General features: G+C 45.6%; 1 long non-coding RNA gene across 2 annotated transcripts in view; it reads right to left on the bottom strand.

The window, feature by feature from the left end:
• Positions 1 to 8,674: 8,674 nt before the first annotated feature.
• The window catches only part of LOC128097407 (uncharacterized), a 64,544-nt gene continuing 49,920 nt past the window's right edge, over positions 8,675 to 23,298 (bottom strand). The window contains exons 3-4 of one of the 2 annotated variants that reach the window (XR_008213855.1): positions 15,159 to 15,217; positions 8,675 to 11,075 (exon numbers count right to left, since the gene is read on the bottom strand). This is a non-coding gene — a long non-coding RNA (uncharacterized LOC128097407). Of the gene's footprint in view, positions 11,076 to 11,216; positions 12,558 to 15,158; positions 15,218 to 23,298 lie in introns of those variants that run through there. The other variant, XR_008213856.1, reaches the window with a different exon arrangement.

Genomic DNA, 23,298 nt, shown 5'->3' with positions numbered 1-23,298 from the left:
ATGCTTTTAGACATCGGACTCCTGATTAGCACAGGGCAAGCTCTATTTTCATACTAATTTACACAAGTCAGTAGGAAAATGTGACCTCAGAGGTTTTCCACTGGCCCCTAAGACCACAAACCCAAAGCTTAATTGGGCCCCGAAACAGTAAGTGGTGGTGTTAGTCCCCTTGGCACGTTGAAGGGAAACAGCTCATTCCCCTGAGGCTCTGGGTATTAGAATAATGGACACCCCCTCATACTCACGCTACAGTGTGTCCCTCCTTAAACAAGAATTAGCCTAATGTTAAAAATAATAATAACAACACAGGCCACAGAGAAGTGAGTGCTGGGCCTCCAGTCCTGGGCCTGCCTCCCATGACCCACAGTTACAGCAAACACTTCCCAAATCTCACTTCTCTGGGGAAGACGGATTGTGTCTGTGAAGTTACTCTAGACCAGCTGTTCTCACAGTTGTCTTTGAGTTGGGTTTGATAATAGCCTGGCATTCACTTGCCTGGCATGCGTGAGGCCCTGGGTTTGATCTTCAGCACTGGAAAGTAAAGAGAAACAAAAATCAGGTTGCTGACCCCCAGCTGGAGGATTCCTTATCCCTGAGCTCTGTACCTTGAAGCCAAAAGCGTTGGTTCACTGCTGCCACCTTCCCTCAGGGGATGCCATTCCATCTTGTCTCCCCCACGCCTCACTGTGAACACACTGCTCCAGCTGTGTGGAGGAGGCCTAGTGGCTGCTGCATGAAAAATACCTGTTTCAGTTGTGGGATGTTCCATGATGACCAGGGGATGATGGGAAACTCATGTAACCCTGTTCAAAAGGTAGGGGTGGGATGGAAAGACATCCAAGCGGGAAGAAATGAAGTGCTGCTTACGTGGTAATGAAAGATGTGCCTAGGCAGGGCTACGACAAGAAAACAGGAGAGGTCAAAGACAATGCCTTGCGTCTCACACACACATTGTTTCAGGAAGGCTAACAACATCTGAGGCTTCTCCAGTCCCTTCACAATGAACTAAGAGCTCTTTGTGGGAATGATGCCATTTAGAGAAGTACCAGTTCATAGCCTGAATCCACTCATAGACATTTTTTAACGCGCCTGTGGTCTGGTGAGTGTTATGTTTAAGTTGTGTAAATGCCACTGAAATGTTCTGTGAAAATTCCCAAGATCCCATTGATCTGATGAGTCACTCATCTCTCCTGCATCTTCTATACCCAAAATTTTATGGAGCAACCACGTATCAAAAAATACTGTTCTTTCCTCAAAAGCCTGCTCTGTCAGAGTATCTACCAGAACTGTACAAATACCCAGGACAATCAGTCAAGAAAGAGGTTTTGTTTTAGCTCACAATCTTGAAGGTTTCAGCCCATGACTGGTTGATTCCCTTACACTGCGGCCCGTCGAAAAGCAGCATATAATGATGGCTGCCTGAGACAGAACAGAATTGCTCACCTAGGGAGGAAAGAAGGGAGGGAAGGAAGGAGAGAGAGAGAGAGAGAGAGAGAGAGAGAGAGAGAGAGAGAGAGAGAGAGAGAGAGAGAGATCCCACTAGAACCCATTTGTGTCGGGACCAAGATTTTAACACAAGAAACTTTGGGAAACATTCCAGACTCAAACTTAAGTATCTGCCTATGGGCTCTTCACCAGCCCTCTCCACTTGTCAGCGTGGAGAAAAGTTGAAACTGTGCCAACAGGCAGGACTGCATCATCCACTCTTCTGCTGAGGGATAGGACCTGAAGAGAGAGACGTGGAGTCCTTGGCTTTAGCAACCAGAACAACCACCCCTGGCCTCTTATCAGGCCATTTGCTGGAAACTGCTGAGGCAAATGCAGAGCCTGAAACAACCCTTGGCAGACCTCAGAGCTACCTTGGATTCCCCCCTGTGCCCACTGTCATCCCCGAGGGAGCAGCAAGTAGCATCAGATAGCCCTCCACATCAGACCGCATCCTGTGTTCCTCTTCATTCCATAACTACAGCCCTTAGACATCTCCTGCCACCTCGTGGCACATCTCTGCTCCAGTCTGCGGCCACCTCTGCACACTGATTGGGTCTTTTGGCCACCTCACTACCCTCCCATTCATGCACAGGATGACACTAAAGTGTCCCATGAGACCCTCTTTCCTCCGGAATGGCACTCCCCTTGCACAGTACTATGTACTCTGACACACAGGGTGCGGTTTTTCAGACCTCCACACCCATGCCATGCTCTGCATAGAATTATGTTCACTACAGCTCAAGTCATGGTGAAAGTCTAGGTCAGGCTGTGATCTTAAAATATGTTTTATAATCACTGTGAATTAAAACTGCAATACGTTATTTGCTACTCCTGCTGCATAGCCAGCGTGGGTCACTGTGGACTTATGTCTGTGCCATTTCTCACTCTGGAGCCACAGGCCAGTGGAGCTGACTTTGCTGGTCACTGTGGAGAAGGGAAATTGCAAGCATGGCTTGTCAGGCACTGCCTATTCCCCCCACAGTAGCATACACCACACCAAAGCAAGCAGTATGGGCCCATTCTACCAAGTACACAAGCAGGTTCTCCCCCATCATAATCACAGGGAAAAAACCAAGAATGCTTAGTGAGCTGCACCAATGACTGCCACCCTGCTGGTCACCAAATGTTCAGCTCATGGTTTTTACCCCAGTATCAACACTGTCTGTCCTCCATGTAGAAAAGCACCTAGTCAGGTGGATCTCTGTGAGTTTGAGGCCAGCCTGGGCTACCAAGTGAGTTCCAGGAAAGGTGCAAAGCTACACAGGGAAACCCTGTCTCGAAAAACCAAAAAAAAAAAAAAAAAGAAAAGAAAAGCACCTAGTCTCATTTAGTCATGCATCAAGACTGATGCTGAGACCTCACAGCCCCATTCCTCCCTTCCTACCTCCATCTATCCATGAGTCCAAGGGACAGCAGTCTTCATTTTCAATTGGACTTGTCTAGGATCACCTACATCCATGTATGGGCTTGGCTTCCCAGACTGAATGGAAATGGGGACAAGAAAGCAAACCGAGCACCGGTAATCTGCCTGCTTCCTGACTGACTGCAGGTACAGCACGACCAGCTGTCTCCCACTCCTCCCGCCATGCCTTTCCCCCATCAGGACCGGACTCTCGAGCCATGAACCAAAACAAACCCATCCTTAAGTTGCTTAGTTCAGGTGTTTTGCCCCAGAAATGAGAAAAGTAACTAACAGAGTTCTCTGGACCAGAAGTAAATTTAGAAAGCAAATGACCATCCCCCACATGTTACACTCTGGTGCAATGGGTGAAATTGAACAGGATAAGCACACAGCTTATCTCTAAAGGTAAGAGATTCGCAGCATCCAGTCACCACAGAAATCCTGGCATCCCCACTGGGCAGTCCCTGTGAGCACTGGAATAAAGAACATTATTTGATCCTGTCCTTATCTTATTCCCAGAGCAGAGCTCCTGCCTCGAGTCCATTGTTCCCCGTGGCTGCCTGTTCTGCCAGTGAGAGGGGGAGAGAGAGAGAGGGGGGGGGGGGGGGAGAGAGAGAGAGAGAGAGAGAGAGAGAGAGAGAGAGAGAGAGAGAACTGTATATGTGTACACGTCTCAAAGTACGAGTGTAGACATATGCATAACACAGTGCATGTGTGGAGGTCACAGGAAAACCTCAGCTGTCTGTCCTCCGTCGATCTCTTTTGAAGTAGGGTCTCTTATTGTTAGCTAGGCTGAGCCCTGAACTTACAGAGATCCTCCTGTGTCCCCGCCATATCTTGCCATCAGGATGCTGGGATTATAGGGGAACACTACAATATCTGACTTGAGATGGGTTCTGGGGATCTGAACTCCAGTCCTCGTGCTTGCATAACCAGCACCTTATCCACTGAGCCATCTGCCCAGCTCCCTGCTCCGCCCCCCCTTAACTATAATCTTCCTGGTCCTTCATTCCCCGTGACTGTATCTACAGGGATGCCATGTATCCACTCTTGGCATCTGTGTAACTATTTCTGTCCATTTGCTACCCGCCAGGATCAAGTATCCAAGGGCCACTACATTTTTACTGAATGTCATATTAATGCAGATTCCAGCAGATTCCAGCAGGAAACAGGAAACAGCACCTTACAAAGAATAAGGAGACATTCATGACTGTTCTATTTGAGGCTAGGTGAGCAAATTAAGGAAAGCCAATGCAGGCTACTGTGGGATAATGCTCTTGTGCACTGTAAAGATTTGTCACTAGAATTGGTTTAATAAAATACTGATTTGCCAGTAGCCAGATAGGAAGTATAGCCAGGGTGACCAGAGTAGGAGAATTCTGGGCAGAGGAAGGACAGAATTAGGAGTCACCAGCCAGACGCAGAGAAAGCAACATGAGAATGCCGCACTGAGAAAAGATAGCAAGCCATGTGGCTAAACATAGATAAGAATTATGGGTTAAGCCGGGCGGTGGTGGCGCACGCCTTTAATCCCAGCACTCGGGAGGCAGAGCCAGGCGGATCTCTGTGAGTTCGAGGCCAGCCTGGGCTACCAAGTGAGTCCCAGGAAAGGCGCAAAGCTACACAGAGAAACCCTGTCTCGAAAAAACCAAAAAAAAAAAAAAAAAAAAAGAATTATGGGTTAATTTAAGGATAAGAGTGAGTCAGTAATAAGCCTAAGCTACTGCTGAGTATTTATAAGTAATATTAAGCCTCCAAGTCAATTATTTAGAAAGTGGCTGCTGAGTATTTGGGAATAGGCAGGCAGGAGAGAAACTTCTGCCTATAGCAAGCAGGCTATTGAAGGGCCTGAGAAACACAAGCAGTGAGAAACCCTCCCTGCCCAGCATGGTCTGAAGACCTAGGAGGTCTCTTCTGCCAGAGGGAACGTGACCTCTAGCAGAGGCAAACAGGGCATGGTGTATGGCAAAGGAACACCTGAACACATTTCCTCCTTTGCTTCAATCTAATCACAACTTCACGTTGGCCAGACGCAGCCAAAACACCGAGGACCCTTAGGAAGCCTGTGGGTGCCGTGTGCAGAGCTCAGCTTCTGAGGTTGAGCATGATGAGGAAAGGAAGAGAACACAGGAGGGCCAGAGCATGCTTCCCACAGGACAGACCACAGCCTTTTTCAGCTGCCAGCACAAATGACAACTGATCTTTTTCCACGGGGCTGCCATCACTGCTGCGGACTGATATCTCCGGGGTCAGTCCTCTTCAGACTGTACTTGTCCTGCACTGGAGGAAGGTGTGATTTGTGACTCTTTTTCACCAACAGAATACAAGCAGATAAGCCAGGCGGCTGTGGAGGTGCACGCCAGGGAAGAGCCCGTTTATGTTTGTAAGCAACCTCCAAGAAGTCTTTCAAGCCTGTTCATGGTAAAGCTCACCTCATTCTCTAAATATCATTTAAATAAATTAATCAGCTCAGTGACAGAGGTGAGGCCAGACCACATGTACTCAATGTCAAACACTTTACAATGATCACTTCTCCCTCCTTTGGTGTCCTATCCAACTCTCCACTCTGTGTCACCCCTCACTCTCTAGTTTAGTCCATTTGTACCAAGAGAGGAGCATCTGAGGGAACAGATGGAGACCACAACCAAGCCGAAGAGCACCTCTCCACTAAACACTGGGGACTCTGGGGTTTGCTTTTGTGTTTTTGTTCATTTCCTTTCCTTCTTTAGCATACACTTGTTATAAAAAAAAAAATAGTGGGTTTAATTAATTAAGATATTCTCATGTAAGTCTATCGTGTACTTTGATATTTTTTATTCTGAGACAGGGTTTCTTTGTGTAGCAGCCCTGCCTGTCCTGGAACTCACTCTGTAGACCAGGCTGGCCTCAAACTCACAGAGGTCCACCTGCCTCTGCCTCCTGAGTGCTGGGATTAAAGGCATGCACCACCACTGCCACCACGACACAGGTATACTTTGCTTTTGTGTCCTCCTTCACTCTCTTCCGGTCCACTCCCCGTCCCAAATAAGTCTTCATTTTCAAGTCTTGTTTCCCTTCTAGTCTGTAGTCTCCATATGAGAGAAAAGGAGACATTTGTCTTTCTGGACATGGCTTATTGGACTCCACATGATGACCTCCAGTTCCACTCATTTTTGTACAAATAACATTTTTTTCTTCCTAAGAGCTGAATAGAAGTCCCTTGTGGCTAGCACATTGTCTTCATCCGTCTGTTGATGACACCTGCCTGATCTATAACTTCTGACCACAAGGCAAAGATCATGAATATGTATTGGTTGGATTGAAGTGTTCTACATAGTAATTATCACAAGAGTTTAGTAAAAAAAAAAAATTGAACACTTGAAAAATGAAACTGTATTTCCAGAAACAGTGTTCAAATAGGAGGATTCCATTCAAACTGCAATTACAGGTAATGCATATAAAACTTAAAAAATAAGAAAGTAGCCGAGTGTGGTGAACCATACCTTTAACCCCAGAACTCAGGAGTCAGAGGCAGACGGATCTCTACAAGTTCAAAACCAGCCTGGTCTACAGAGCTAGTTCCAGGGCAGCCAAGGCTACACAGAGAAATCCTGTCTCAAAATACCAAAAACCAATGATAATAATAAAGTAAAACACGTGTTATTACTCCATCTGAGCAAAGTTTATGGTGTACACAAAATATTAATTCATTGTCAAAAATAAATAAGGAAACATGGATGTGCCAGCAGAGACACATCTCACCGGCAGACCACTCACAGAGATTATGAATGGAAAACTGTACAGCAATCAAGTGAATCAGAAAACAATTAGTAATGGTCACTCTTACATCTGGAAAACTAGGCAAAAAATTAGTAGGAAGAGATACAGAAAATCATTCCATCTCAATCAAGAGATCAGTGCACCACAAAGATAAGACAGCAAATATTTAAACAACAAATATTGGTGTACCCAGTTTCATAAGACAAACACCACTGACTGGATGTAAAGGGAAGATAGATCCAGGTACAATGACAGCAGGTTTTACCATACCCTACTATCCTGAATAAAGAGACGATACAGACAAAAATACCAACAAAGGAACCTCAGAGTTAAACTGTACCATACATCAAATGAACTTGATAGGCATCTACAAGTTGCCATAGTGATGCACATTTATTTAAATTTTATATAAGCCCAGCACCAAAAGAGCAGGGACAGGAGGAGTTCAAGGTCATCTTTGGCTATACAACATGTTTGAGGCCACTCTAAGCTACATGAGACCCTACCTCAAACCAACACAAATAGACATCTACAGAATATTCCATCCAACAGTAACAGAATACACATCCTTAGCAGCCAATAGAGCTTTCTCTGAAAGAGATCTCATTGTAGGCCATGGAAGGAAGGCCCAACAAATACAAAAAAAGATCCGACTGCTTCTTATACCCTTTCAGATAATAATGGAATAGAACTAGAAGTCAATAGCAAGAGATGACACCACCCAACTCCGGGAGAAAATTAGAAAGTTCCTAGAAGCCAGTGAAAACTAAGACACAAGCTATTAATCACAGCCAAGGCTGTTCTCAGAGGGAAGTGTAACCATGAGAGTCCACACCTAAAACCCAGGGAGAATGATGCTCCTAACCTAAAGACCCACCTCAAAGTCTCAGGAAACAAGCTAGACCCAAGCTAGTAGATGAGAACATATATAAAGTACTCATGACTTTTAAGAAAAACAAAACAGTGACATTCTTCCCTATTTCAATCCTATTGCCAGATTTTCCCTGCTCCTCTTAGCCAGGCTCTGGAAGCTGGCTCCATTCCTTCACTTCCCACTCACCCTTAATCTACCACCATCTGCCTCTGTTCCCACCTCCCCCAGTGAAACTGTTCTCACAAGTGTTAATGACCTCCGTTGTTTTCCACAGTTAGGTTTCAAACCTGACCCAACAGTGCTCAGGCTTAGCCCCAAACATGACCTTCCCTATACAGCCCTTCTTAACCCACGTCCCTACCTGCCCCCAAAGCATCCTGTGCAAAAACGGTTTGACAGTCAGGTGTCTCCAGTTTCCAGGTTTAGGTTCTAGCTGTACCAATCCCGTTCTCTCTTCATTAAATCTCTCCACTTGCAAATGATGACAGAAGAGCAACTCTCTGTCTCTGAGTCATTGTACTCAGTTTTTGACTTGTTCCATGGATCCATGAGCTTGCAGCACCTCCCACTAAAGAAGGAACAGTGTGTTTCTCCATCTTTCTGATGGCCGTGCATCATTCATCCTCTGACCAGTGCAGGAACGGTGGATCTGGTGTTTGGGTTAGAACTGTAAATGTCCAGTAGCTTGGCAGCTAACACCCCTCACCCCATGATCTACCATGACAGTATGTCCTGAGGAAGCTTCTGGAACAAAGAGAAAGTAGAGACATGTGGAGCAGATTTGAACCCAACAAAAGCCTGGAGCTAAGCCTGGCTGACCAACAGCCTACAAAGAAAATATTCTAGAAAGTAAATATCTGTTGAGATGATTCATATAATATTGATAGACTGCAGAAACAATTAAGTGAGGTGATGGGAAAGGGCTTAGGCAGGACCCAGTACATAAGAAACATTTGGTAACTGTTACTTATTAATATGCTGTACATTGTTGTTATTGTTTTTGTTTGCTGAGCTGTTTTTTTCTTTTTTATTATTATTAAGAAATTTTCTATTCATTTTACATACCAACCACAGATCCCCCTCTCCCCCCTCCTCCTGCCCACCAGCTTCCCCTCCAACTGACCTCCCATTCCCACCTCCTCCAAGGCAAGGCCTCCCATGAGGAGTCAGCAGAGCCTGGTACATTCAGTTGAGGCAGGTCCAAGCTCCTCCTTCCTGCACCAAGGTTGCTGTGTAAGGTGTCTCACCATAGGCACTGGGCTCCAAAAAGCCTGATCATGCACCAGGGATGGATCCTGATCCCACTGCCAGGGGCCCCTTACACAGGTCAAGCTATACAACTGCCTTGCCTATGCAGAGGGCCTAGTCCAGTCCCATGGAGGCTCCACAGCTATTGGTCCACAGTTCATGAGTTCCCACTAGTTTGGTTTGGTTGTCTCTGTGCGTTCCCCCATCATGATCTTGATGCCCCTTGTGCTGAGCTGTTTCTATTCATTTACTCTCCTGTGATACACAGTCTCTAGCTTTTTGCTGAGTTCCTACTTTAACAAGTGTTCATTAATACAGACATTCCATATGGAGTAGTTGAGTGAAGGAAGAAAATGAATTAATGTATTCAAATGAGAAGAATACTCTGGGTAATGCTTGACCACAGATAATTAGTCATGAGTTTCTGTCTTTTTTTCATTCCTCCGTAGTCTAATACTGTATGCTTGCTTTTACACTGCTTGACCTCAAAGTTAAGCTTTGTATCATACAAATGACTACTTTTTTGGATTTATTTATTTTGTTTTATTATATGTATATGACTGTTCTGCATGCACATGTGTCTATGCACCACATCCATGCTTGGTACCTGTAGAAGTCACAGGATGGCATCAGATCCCTTGGAACTGGAGTTATGGATAGTTGTGAGTCACCATGTGGATGCTGGGAATAAAACCTGGGTCCTCTGCAAGAACAAAGGCTCTTAACCACTGAGCCAACTCTCCATCCCACAAAGGACTATTCTAAATAACAAGAAAAATAAGTCTCTATGAAAAATAAAAATCTCTGCCACCTAGCTGTACACAACTCCTTAGCAAGAAATTTAAAGCCAAACTTCCATCTATACCACCAAGTATGATGATATTTTATTTGTACTGAAATGTGATTTTATTTGCATGTTAATAAATAAAGTTGCCTGGGGTCAGAGCTTATAGCAAGCCATAGCAGAAGCTGGGCGGTGGTGGTGCATGCCTTTAATCCCAGCTCTTGGGAGGCAGAGCTAGGCGGATCTCTGTGTGTTCAAGGATATAGCCAGCATGGAGACACATGCCTTTAATCTCAATACCAACCATAGAAAACCTGGAGGTCTGTACAGACAGGCAGTGACGAGGAGGTCATGTGGTTGGGTTTACAACCAATGAGAAGGCAGAACAGAAAGTCTATATAAAGACAAACACACAGGAAGTAGGTCTCTTGCTGAGGAGGACAGCAGCGGCAGTGAAGGGGTAAGGTTTTTAGCTCTTAGCTATTGCTCTGACCTCTTGGGCTTTCATCTCTGCATTGGCTCTGTGTTTCTTATTTAATAAGACGGTTACATCTACAACCAAGCCAATATTGGTCCCCACTGAGCCCATCTTCCTGGGCAGCTGGCTGTCTGCATATCATGTTACACAAGGCAGCAGCTAGAGAGCTCTTTGAAACTTCGAGTTCCCACTTGCTCCTGACAAAGTGCCATCTAGCTGAACTAAGTCGTCTTCAGATGGGTAAGTGTGCATCCATGCTGGCCACAGGGTTTGGCGACATAGCCCTAGTATTTTGTACTAACCCTGTGTGGTGTCTTCCTTTAAACATCTAATCCTCTCTCTCCTGTAGATGCTGCATCCTCTACACACAGTCTGCAGGCATCTCCAGGAGATGTACTGTGCATATTCATCGCTATTATACATGTGGAAAGTCTTCTACGGCTCATATGTTGAGGCCTTGGTCCATCTGGTGGTACTATATTGGGAAGTGCTGAAGGGAGTATTGTAAACTCAATAGAAAGACTTTTCTTCGAGTATTAGCACCTGTGGGAAGGAGGGAGCTCTGGAAAAGTGTTTGCCCAGGTTCAGCCACCCAGACACTCAGAAGCTGTTAGAGATGAGATGTTAGACCACCTACCTGCCAACCCAGCTGCAGCCCATGACATCATCCACATCAGCTTTCTAAGGAAAGCCCCTGAGAGGCCAAACAATGTGGAGCAGAGTCAGATTCCATAAACATCCCCCTAAGGCAGTGATGCATGAAGCCCTGAAAGACGCCTTGGAGACCTGAGAAACAAGGAGATGCCAGGAACATGGAAAACAGAATGTCTGACAGTAAAGCTGCAGGCAGTGAGAAGGACCAGTCCAGCAGAGAGACCAGAGACACCATGAGGGCTGCATCCAGCTAGACTGTAGGGGCAGGGCTGCCCATGAGGGCTGCATCCGTTAGACTATAGGGGCAGGGCTGCCGGAGCCTGTTGGTACTCACATCTGCCACCAGTGTCGTTGAAGGATTAGTATCATCTGATGACGTTTTGATTCACTGGAAAAAATGAAGCAAGAGTTTCTAAGACTCTATCTTAGTCCATTTTGTGTTTGATGTAACAAAATACTTGAGACTGGGTGACTTCCCAAGGAGTTTATTTGGCCCACAAACATTGTGGCTGAAGAATCTAAACAACTTGGTGTTGGCCTGCTGGCTGCATCACAGTATGGCAGAGAAGCACCCAGGGAACTGGCCTTGTGCAGAGGGGATGAAGCACATGGGTTGGCCCCAGCTTATAACAGCACACCCCCTGGAGATACAATCCAATTGCACAAATCCTGACCTGCTCCCTGAGCTTGCTGCCAACCCCTTCCAAGGGTGGTACTCCCATGACCTAACCATCTTCTACCTCTTCCACTTTAACCACTTTTATACGACTTCATAGGGGACCAAGTTTCCAGATTTTGAACCTTGAGGGGATATCTTTGAAATTTTAAACCATATCTAAAGCACAACAACGCCCATCGACCATCTTCCACTCACATGCACTACCGCAGGCTGACTGCTGCAGGCGGGCTAGGCGAAGCAGGTTTTTCCTCCGATCTCCAGCAGCCGGCTCCCCTCAGCATCTCAGATGGGCTGCCCCAGGGACTCTCTTCTTCCCAGAAGTTCGCCATGTTATTTTTTCTTCCACTTTGCAACACTGTCTTTACTCACACTCAGACACCTCTTCCGTTCCCTTTTCTCCTCATCCCCTACAATAAGGCTTTTACCTCCGTTCTACAAAGCTGTGTGGTTCTGGTCAGGCCACCAGTGACCCCCGTGGTGCAGAGTGGACATTCTCCATGCTCATTCCTCTTGCCCTGTGGTTTGGCTTCACCGATGACGATGACGATGATGACGACGCCCTCCTGGTTGTCTTTCCTCCCTTACCTCTCTCTAGCCCCCACTTTCCCGGCTTCCTCTCCTCATAGTGTTGCTGTCTCCTTTCTTGGATCCCTTTCTTCAAGCTGACGTGCACATGTTGGAGCCCCCCAGGACTCAGTCCTCAGGCGTCTTCCTCGCTCTGTCTACTGTCACTCCCTCAGAGCACGGTGCCAAGCCTACAACTCAAGCGGTGTCCATATGCTAGCAGTTCTAAATCTGTCTCTCAATCTGTCCCCTGAACTGTGGTCTCCTGTGTCCAGTGGTGGTGCAACATCTCTCTATAACGATAATCCCAAAGTAAGACACCACATACAGAACTCCCAACGTTCCTTCCCAAACCCGCCTCACTTCCCGGCCCCTCTTGCTTTCATTGTTTTAACTGCGCAGTCAAAATTCTCGTCATCATCTTAGGCTTGTCTTGTGCTCTTTGGACAAACACCAGGCAATTAGGTTATTCTCAAAGCCTGTCATCTGGGCCTGGTCTTCCACTGTAGGATCTGTGTTCTGGAGACAGCTTCTGACTTCTAGAAAGCAGCGGGGTGTACTGGGCAAGAGTAAGGATGTCTGAGCCAAAGGTCTTGATTCAAACCCAGTTGCGGCCACTTATCAGTTCTGTAGCAATAAACAGATTATTTAGCCCTTTCTTGCCTATTTCCTCAGTTACAAACTGCAGGGTAGGAACAATACTCGCTTTATTAAGTTGTAATGAAAATTAAATGAGGTGCTAGGAATGTTGCTTAGTTGGTAGTGTGCTTACCTAGCACACACGGAGTCCTAGGTGCAATCCCAAGAGCTTAGGAGGTGGAGGCACATGCCTGTGGTCCTAGCGCTTAGGAGATGGAGGCACATGCCTGTGGTCCTAGCGCTTAGGGGGTGGAGGAAAGAGGATGAAAAATTCAAGACCATCCTTAGCTACATAGCAAGTTCAAGACAGTCTGAGATGAGTGAGACCTTGTCTAAAAAAGAAAGAGAAGGAAGGGGGGAGGGAGGGAAGGAGGGAGGAAGGGAAAGAAACAAGGAAAGAAAGAAAGAAAGGAAGGAAGGAAGGAAGGAAGGAAGGAAGGAAGGAAGGAAGGAAGGAAGGAAGGAAGGAACTAGTGACTCCAAGTACTAGCAACTAACCCTGACCTCTAGTAAGCAACACATGCTCCTTTAATGTAAAAGATTAGTTACTTTTCTCATATTTATCTAGAAGGAATGGAGGTGGGTGCTTTTCTCTCATGAACTTTATGTTAAATTCATCTCAAATAGCTTTTTGAAAGATTGCTTTGTGTCATAACTGCATTACTAAGGTTCTTTTGGAAGCTTTATTAGAAATTTAATTTTTAAGTTTGTGTCTACTGTGAGAAGCTATATTTACACACTTACATACACACACAACACTACTACCCTATAATGAGAACCCATATATCATCAATTTTCGAACAGAATATAAATAAATTTATTTCCACTGATCATTTTGAAGCCTAAATATACGACATTTACTCTGTAAATCATATATATTTACTCTGGTGAGGGAACATGTTGCAAAACGCAACAATAAGAGCTGGTTATAAATTCCAACAGCTGTGGGCAGTTTTCCATGTGTGATTCATTCATCTACTCAGTAACAAGCATTCACTCAGCAACAGTATTTTGCTTCTAGGCTTTTTCACTGTCCCCTGGGAGATGAACAATACACTATAAAGGAAACAATGAGGAAAAACAGAGCACCTCAAGAATTTCCCCAGCTTTTAATGTCTTGGTTACCTACCTAGAAAATTGTAACTGTGCACACATTCGGTTTGAAATTGATGGTTACAGAGGAAGGGAGCGTCATTTGTAATGCAAAGCAAAGAGCACGCAGTCATGAAGGGAATAGCAAAAACCCAGAAGGGGAAGGGAACAAGTCTACGGCATGTGAGCCGATCTACACACTTAGAATGTCTACTACAGCATCAGGTGAGATCTCTAAATGTAACCAGCTTGTGCTTGCTTGGCTGGGGGTTCACTTTTGTGGAATGAAGCGAACACCAAATGCAGGAGAACAGGGAGACCTTGCAAAGAGCAGGGGAGTCTCTTGCCAAGTAATTCACCCATGGCTGTCCATTCCACACACTCCAGGTAAGGTGGGATTCTAGTGCAGAAATCTGTTTGTGTCCTGTCCTCGCTTAAAATATTTTCATCATTCTTCCTTCCCCTGGAGAGAGTTTGTATTCCCAAATTACAGTCTTGTAGATCGGTAGAGCACCATCACATCCTTGAGTTTCTGGAAAGCTCTGTGATTCGCCAGTCACAACATCTAACAAACATGCCAGGTTCATGGCAGAAGCCTAATAAATAGTTGTGGAATGGATGGATGGATGAATGAATGAATGAATGGATGGATGAATGAATGAATGAATGAATGGCTGAAAAGGACAACACATAAACCTTCTTATTGTTTTCAGATTTCATTCATTTTCACTTTTAAAATTAACCCTTTGAGAATTTCATACAATAGATTTCAATAACAGTCACCCTCCACTCCTCCCCCATCCCTTCTAAACCTACCCCTAACTCCCCACCCAGGCCCCATATTTGTGTCCTTTATTACCCATACATTCCAATTTTGTGCCATCCATATACTGCAGGGTGTAGAGTCACCTATCTGAGTGTGGTTGACCTACCAGGGGTCACACCCTTATAAAAACGTACTCTCCCTCTCCTAAAAGTTATCAGTTGTCATAGCTCCTCAGCTAGAGATGGGGCTTCCTGATGACCTCCCCCTCCAAGATTGAATTTTGTTGGGCTTGAACTTGCAGTGATATCACACGTGCTGTAACAACAGCTGCAATTCGTAAGTGCAACTGCCCTACTGTGTGGTCAGGGGATGTTGCAACCATCTACCCCCTCTGGCTCTCACGATTCTTTTGCCCCTCTGCCATGATGACCTCTGAGCCTTGAGAAAGCCATATGGAAACCTGTTGCCACAAAAGCTTCCTATAAATAGAGAATTTAAATAGAGAGTTATCTGAGAGTAGGGGAACACTACCCATCCTACACACCATAAGCTATCAAATAAAAGGGTCAGTGCCAGGAATGGGTTGCCTCCTTTGGAGTTTTTTGGTCATTGGGGTGCCACGGACCCAAAACATTATAGGCTACTGCCACTGTTCTCGGTTACTCTCCAGAATTTGATGAAAAGACCCTACTGCTGAAGCTACAGAAGACAGAATTGAAGCTGGTACTCACCTGGAAGCTTCATCCCTGCTGGCTAGCTTTCATGGTGATATAAGGTGCTGTGCACTCTCCTGGAGGAGAAGAATAACCATTAGTCTGACCCAGCTGTGAGCTGCAATAATGGTCAGCCTGACAAGACATGTCGCTAGAACAACAGTGTTGTGAATGTTGTGAGAGTAACCAACGACTTTCTGATTGGATCTAAGGCCTGATCCAAAAGAATTGAGACAAAGAACCCGTGGCCAGACAAGCCCTAGGGGAAACTTGCCACTATATTCTGCTAACGAACATAGCTACAAACCTACTCCTACTGACTTAGCTCTGTATCCATAAGTTACTGCACCATTTAGCCCTCATCAGAGAAACTCCTTCTTACGGTAGATGGCAAGTCACCAGAAATTAACACAGAGACCCAGACACAATCTCCAGAGAACGAAAGACTGTAGAGGGCTCTTCACTAAATGGGGAAGTCTATTTAATTTTCAAGTGTGTGTGTGTGTGTGTGTGTGTGTGTGTGTGTGTGTGTGTGTGTGTGTGTGTATGAGTGAATAAGAGTATGAACTGCTCTTGCAGAAGATCTATGTTTGGTTTCCAGAACCCACATCAGGCAGCTTACAACCGCCTAGCTCCAATTCTAGAGAGTGTCAAGCCCTCTCTGGCTGCCACAGACACTGCACTCACATGCATAGGTCCACACTTAGACACACACATACATGTGATTTAATTTTGTTACGTGTTATTTCAGATGGAACCCATACCTGACACTGCCAAACTGGTCAAGAACCTAGACTCGATAGGTCACGGGCCCTAGATGAAGACCTACTGCAATTATTCTTCTAAAACATACAAATAAAATCACTCTTAATGAAGTAATAATATATCCACAGATGGGGCCATCACTCAACTTTTGACAGAGAAGCTTCTTGCAGTAGATAAAACCAACACAGATGCACAACCTGGCTATGTGCATGGTGAGAGACTTTGGAGTGCTCAGTCTCAAATGGCAGTCTCTATCCAATCTCTCCCCTCGGGGCTCAGAGACTATTAGGACGAGGAGGCAGAAAGATTTTAAGAACCATGGGTATTGTTGAATATCAGTTGAAGATGTGTTACATTCGTTTATGGGGTGGAATATTTGTTTAATGATGCAAAGATGTTTTGCATTATTTTATGTTGCATTTGTTTGACTCTGTGAAGCTGTGTTACTTTGTCTAAAACAGCTGATGGTCTAATAAAGAGCTGAATAGCCAATAGCAAGGCAGGAGAAAGGATATAAAGAAGAATGAAAAGGAGGAGCGAGAAAAGGAGAAGGAGAGAGGACGCTAGGGGCCAGCCACACAGCCACACAGCCACCCAGCCACCCAGCCACAAAGCCACACAGCCACACAGCCAGCCATGGAATAAGAAGGAAAGATAGGTATATGGAAGAGAGAAAGGTAAAAGCCCAGAGGCAAAATGTAGATGGGATAATTTAAGTTAAGAAAAACTGGCTAGAAATAAGACAAGCTAAGGCCGGGCCTTCATAAATAAGGATAAGTCTCTGTGTATTTATTTGGGAGCTGGGTGGCAGGTCCCCACAGAGAAAAGAGTAAAAAAAACAACTACACAGAGTTGACTCTGACTCCAAGGAAACCGTGTCTTCCAGACTCAACAGGATTGGTGTACATATGTACTCACAGAGACTGCAGCAGCATGCATAAGACCCGCACAAGGTCAAGTCAGTCAAATCCCAGCACAGAGAAGGAAACATAGGCACAAAGTCCCACCTCTAACCAAGAAGCTGTTTGCAACTGATGCCTGCTGGCAGAGGAAAATCGGTTTTCTCCAATGGAGAGACACATATATCAACCATATTCCAGAGCAGGCCCATGCTCAGGAGCAGCTGCCTAACAAAAAATGGACTCCATTTTTTTTTGTCTGTTTTTTGTGTTGGTTTTGTTTGGTTTTGGTTTTAAGTTTTGTATTTTTTGTCTTTTTAGTTTTTTGTTTGTTTGATTAATTGATTGATTCTTGGGTTTTTGTTTTTTGAGAGAGACAAAGAAAATGAAGTTGGTGGGTAGGGAGACAGGGAAGACCTGGGAGGAGCTGGGGGAGTGGAAGGAATATGATCAAAATCTATTACATAAAAAATATTTTTAAAGCCAATAAATACCAAATAAGAAATCTGAAAGGTTTAACAACTTGACTTTCAGTCGCGGAGCGTGACTAGTTCCAGTCAACCTAGGCTATTAAGCAAGTTTGAGGCTAGCCTGGGCTACATGAGACTTCATTTAAAAAAAATCACAAAAATAATAATAAAAAGATTAAACTATAGTTGATAATTCAGAGGATTTTCTTCTCTTGCTTCGTACTTGAAACCGTCCCAATGGTAGGCTAAATCTAAGCAACTCAATGGGGTCTTTCGATGAGGTAAGCCATGAGGTACTGAGGGATAAACTGTGCAGTGAGAACGTAATTAATGCAACTTGCACAGAGCCCAGAACGAGGAAAACTGTAGAATTTGGCTGCAACAATTTCAGCCCAGTAGCTAGCCCTGTGGTTCACTGAAGCACTCAACAAGCACTCAGCACTGTTGGTCACAGTGCTCACACAAGCAAAGAAAGCTGCTTCATTTGCTCTCTGTTCTCTGCTCTTTGGAACACAGGACAAAAGCTATTCTCTTCCCTTCCATCCTGATGCCCTCAGTGGTGCCTGTGACCATCTTTATTTCATTCTCATTCTTTGTGACTTGTGCTTTCGTGTGTGTGTGTGTGTGTGTGTGTGTGTGTGTGTGTGTGTGTGTAGAGATGCCACATGCTGTGCATAGGTACATGGAAATGCACCTTTAGCCTTGAGACTAGCAGGCGGTCCTCTGAAAACAGAACTCTTAAGAAGCAAATGTACCTACTTCCTTCCCTAACACAGATAGTAAAACTGTGGCATCTAGACCTTCCAAAGACCTGTATTCTCCTTCCCAGTGGCACTTCCCACCGTAGACATCTTTGGCATCTCCCTCCAGCATGGCTGACTACACAGTGGTCACAGCTCTCCATAACCAGGTCTTTCTCATGCCCATGTCCATGCTGTTTTCCTGGCTCGAAGACCCTTCAACCACCTGGACTAACTTTCCCACTTCCTCCTGCTTTTCAGATGGCCTCCTTTGGGAACCTTGGTAGAACACAACCCCATCCCCTGAACATCTCAGAATCGGCAGCTCTCTTCTCTGTCCTAAGATCCTGGTGTGTCACTATCCACAGTTACCACACTGAAACTGAGATCACGAAGTTACTCCGTGAGCCCACTGAGGGGGCGTTAAGTGCCAAATACTGGCATGGGTACTAAATAGAGAGCAGGAACCACATGGAAATGACCCTTATCTCCACAGGCGTCACTCTCTGGATTTATGAGGGGAAACCGACGATGAATAAATACGTAATCACTCAAATGATGAGAGTCGGAGCCTGTTAGAAAATGGACAGAGCGATTCTGACTAATGTTCTGAAAGTTCCCTCTGAATCGGTGGCCGAGTGCCCTACACATAGTAGGGACTCACTGAGTCTCCTTAGCCATTCGATGGAATAGAGCCTCAGAAGAATGATGGGGAGTCACGTGGCACATAGGATGGTGTGAAACAGTGCAGAGGGAAGAGGAGAGCATTAGGGAGAAAGTTACAACAGAGATGCGGAGAGATTTGGTCCATCTTTCTCCGGCACCTCCCTTTCAGGACAAAGCTGTGAGATTCCTTTGAGCCACCAGGGGGCAGTGTGTGACCACGGTTGATGAGCGCTCCTCTGCCCAAGGCATCGTTCTGCACGGGAATCTTCGGAGACTATCCTGTTAGGAAATAGAGGACTCATAAGCAAAGCTTTATTCACTCCTTCCACATCACTAATAAACACACAGTCCTCAAAGATGATAAGTCTTATAGTGGGATTAAAATCTACCAAAGTGGAATGCGCTCATATTTAGAGTTCTGCAATTAGATTTATCTGACGGAACAAATCTCTGCTTCCTGGTCATTTCCACCGCTCGCCTAGAGGTCCCAGCAGGTTCTCATAACGGGTGCAGGGGAGTTTTCCGGTTCCTTTCCGGCATTTATGCTGTTTGGGCACTTCACTTCCAACCGCTGCTTCCTTCCTGCTGAATAGCCTTGTTTAGCCTCATCTTAGGTTATTCAAACAAACGAGGGGCAATTACCGTTTCTTCCTTGGCAGTCAGGAAGACGGCGTTGCTCACGGCTGGCTGGCAGAGCAGGTCCTCCCTCGCTGCGAGCCAGAGGGAGCAGGCCCTGGCACAGAGCCATTTCTCGACAAAACTCAATGACCAGGTGCCTTCCAGAGTGTGTCAGTCAAGCACCTAAGGGTGTCATTCCAGACCCAGAGAAGAGGGCCCCACAGCCTCAGTGACACCCTTACTACAAAAATCTTGTGGGAGGGGTCAGACACTGTTCCAGGAAGCAAAATGGCATAGAAATTGGAAGGAAATGATCCAACTTTGCTTCCTGGTTTTTCAATCAACAGCTATTCACTAAACAGCACACACGAGACACTGCAAGGAACGCAATGTAGAAGAACACAGATTCCTTCTCCTGAGGACCTGAAGTTGGATTTTTTTTTTTTTTCAAGACAGGGTTTCTCTGTGTAGTTTTGGTGCCTGTCCTGGATCTCGCTCTGCAGACCAGGCTGACCTTGAACTCACAGAGATCCGCCTGGCTCTGCCTCCCGGGGGCTGGGATTAAAGGTGTGCGCCACCGCCGCCCAACTCAGGATTATTTTTAAAATATAAACAGTGGTGTGAGACCGCCTGTTGCTGTGGCAGAGTTCACTGAAGAGTCCCTGGTCACCAAGTCCCAAACGTGGATGGGTTACAAGGGTGTCCACGAAAGGGTACTGAGGTGCTGAGCTTGGTGGCTTACACCTGCAATCCCAGACTAGGAAACTGACGCAGAATCTTGACTTCCAGACTACGGTGGGCCACATGGTAAGACCCTGTCTCCTCTCAGAAAGGCGGGGCTGGGGGACTGTTATTTATTAATCTTCTCAGTTACTTTTAATAAGCCACTTACATTATGTTAAATGACAGAGATATTAATAAGCCATAATGCCTGGCAGACCTGTGGACACGTCATTTGTTTTTAACAGGCGTGTGTGTGTGTGTGTGTGTGTGTGTGTGTGTGTGTGTGTGTGCTCACCCACGCGCGCGCGCTCATATGTGCTGTGCTGTGTTTTACTACATTGAAGATAGATGAGTAAAATAGCTAGCAGATGGGCAGATAATGAGAAGAGAGATGGATATTAGCATTCTCTGGAGGAACGTAACTGGGATCAGTGCTGATAAAAGGTATTTGCTAGAACATCTTGCAAACATTACCCACAATGGCTGTTTGAGTCTGAGGACCCCACTTGCTCAGACCACAAAGCTGAATGGTACTTCCGGTCTGGTGTTAAAGGCCTAAAAAATCCTCAGAAAACCACTGGTCTTCGGCCATATTGAAAGGCTGAAGGTGCTGATTCTGATGTCAGCCCAGGGTAGTGAGGTGGCTGCAATGATGGTTTAAGGCCCCTCCCCAGAGAGGTGCAAGGCAGGCGCATGAGCCAGAACAGCACCGCTCCCCACAGCCCCAAACGTCTCTCCATCTGGGATCCCACCAGAGGGCACCACCCACTCTGGGAAAGGGTGCTCTTCCCTTAGCTAATCCTTCCTGAAAGCACCCTTAGATACCCATCTTGAGGCACGCCTCTTAGGTGAGTCGGGGCCCTGCTGAGGTGACAGTTAAGATTAACCAAAAGTCTTTCCTAGATAGACAGATGATAGATAGATAGATAGATAGACAGACAGACAGACAGACAGACAGACAGATAGATAGATAGATAGATAGATAGATAGATAGATAGATAGATGATAGATAGATAGACAGACAGCTAGGCAGACAGGGAGATAATGGAGTCTCTGATGTGAGCGCAGTGATACACAGTGGAGTCTCCAATGTGAGTGTAATGACAGGGAGAAGCACAATGGAAAGGTGCCATTTACGGGCTGGCAAAATGCCTCGGGGGATAAAGTCACTCACTGCCAAACCTGAGTTTGATCTTCAGAACCTAAATGGTGAAAGGAGGAAATGCACTCCATAAAATGATCCTCTGACTTCCACATATTCACAACACACACTGTTTATTATTATTGTTGTTGTTGTTGTTGTTGTTGTAAAAAAGAAAAGGAAAAGGTAACCTTTGCGATATGCTATGTCCTTGCTTGGCTTCAGGAATGGACATAACTGGGACTGTGAGGGAATGCAGCAAGGACAGACACACAGACACAGAAAAGCTAGAGTCGGGTGGACTATACTCTCTAATGTAGGAACTGAAGCACCCTAGAAGCTCACTGAATTTATCATATACAATTGAACAGGGAGGAAGTGTTGCACAGGACTGAAGCAGGCTTAGCTAATATCGTAGGGACAGTCTCCGTAGCGGAGCCATCTTCAGACCATAAACATGGGGAGGGGCTATGGTGAGCATTTTCTGTCAGCATTCACACTCAGACCTGAGAAAGGCCTGGCCATCCTTCTGAGCTTCACCCTGGGGGCGCGGGGAGGCCTTTCCACTCCAATAGGGCTGAGGCATCCCGGTTCTTGACAGGGCAATAACCATGTCAACAATACTCCTTGCCTCGGGATTTCATTAGCTCCCTGCAGAGGAATATCTCAAAAGTGTCTTCCAGCTAGACTCCTGGATGAAGGGTCTTCCAGGTAGAAGGAATTTTACAAGCACAGCTCCGAGGCAGGAACAGGCCTGGTGTCAGTCACACCCAAGCTGAGTCAAGCAATGGGAGGTGGTGGGAACAGCAGGGGGCAGAAACTGAGGAGGGTTTTGTAATCCTAAGAAGGGCTTGTGCTTTGCACAGCGGAGCACTGGACATATCAGAGAAGATTAGGACAGTCACACATGTGCAATAGAAAAGATATTTCAATTGTTGAAGAGAATAATTCATAGCAGAACATAGTTACAGTGAAAACAACAGCCAATAGCATAAAAAGGAGGTGGATAAAGACATATTTCATACATAAATACAGAGCTGAGAAATGCAGTGAGTGATCAGTATTAGAGATAAAGAAATGCGTTGAGGTCAATTATTTCTTATTGGGTGTGCTTAATTCCTACAGAGCTGGCAGGATGTGTTCCCCATGCTCTGCTGCTGACATTCATTAAGAGGAGCTGTACGAAAATGAACATGAGTGATTCAGCAGCTCAGCTTTAACTGTGCTGAATTCAACACATGTGAAACATCTAGTGGAGATGACCCACTTGCAGAAGTCTCAGGAAGTCAGAAAGTGCTTTCTGGAAATGTCTGTATTAATCTGGATCTAACAGTAATGGCACCTGAGGAAGTGCGGGAAGGGAAATGAGGGGACCATTGGGAGTGGAGGGCATGCTACAGAATACACTTCCTTGTTTGTTTTAAAACAGGGTCTCATTACAGTCCCTGGACTAGCATGGAACTAGCTAGACTCCGACTTCAGAATGCGGGAATTAGATGTACACATCACCATGCCTGGCTCTAAATCATTCTATTTCTCCGGTTCCTTTCCTGTTTACTGTACTGGGGGTGAAATCCAGAGCCTTACACACACTAGGCAAATACCTTACCACTGTGCTGTAGCCCTGGCCCTTCTCATCCTTGTGTGAGGAGGAGAGGCAGCATGCCACCACGTGTGTGTAGACAACTGAAGACTCCCTCGGGTGTTGGTGCTTGACTTCCACATTTTTTGAGTCATAGTTTCTCTTGTTCACCACCAGGCTAACCAGCCTGAATTCCAGGAATGCTCCTGTCTCCATTTCCCATATTCCCATGCCTTACTGTGTCAGACTTTTATACGGGTTCTGGGAATCCTACCTTAGGTCATCAGTTTTACTCAGCAAGTCGGAACTGCTGAACCCTCTCCCCAGCCCTGTTCTTCTATTCGTAAGGAAGTCAAAGCAGTTCTGAGGACACTATGGGGACCAGCCTGAGCAAAACAAACTGTGGACTAAAATGTGATACCTACGGGCAGAATGGGTCCAGAGTCAAAATGAAAACAGGAAGAGCATGTGGTGATAGGATGTATCACATGGTTACGAGAATCTAGATGAGGGAGACACCTGGGAGGTTAGCATAATTTTTAGAGTAAGGACTA

The sequence above is a fragment of the Peromyscus californicus genome, unplaced genomic scaffold (assembly GCF_007827085.1).
Source record: "Peromyscus californicus insignis strain IS unplaced genomic scaffold, ASM782708v3 Scaffold_5__1_contigs__length_169319896, whole genome shotgun sequence".
Classification (NCBI taxonomy): domain Eukaryota; kingdom Metazoa; phylum Chordata; class Mammalia; order Rodentia; family Cricetidae; genus Peromyscus; species Peromyscus californicus.
Note: the sequence above shows the minus strand (reverse complement) of the source record. Positions and strands in the feature narration are given on the sequence as shown.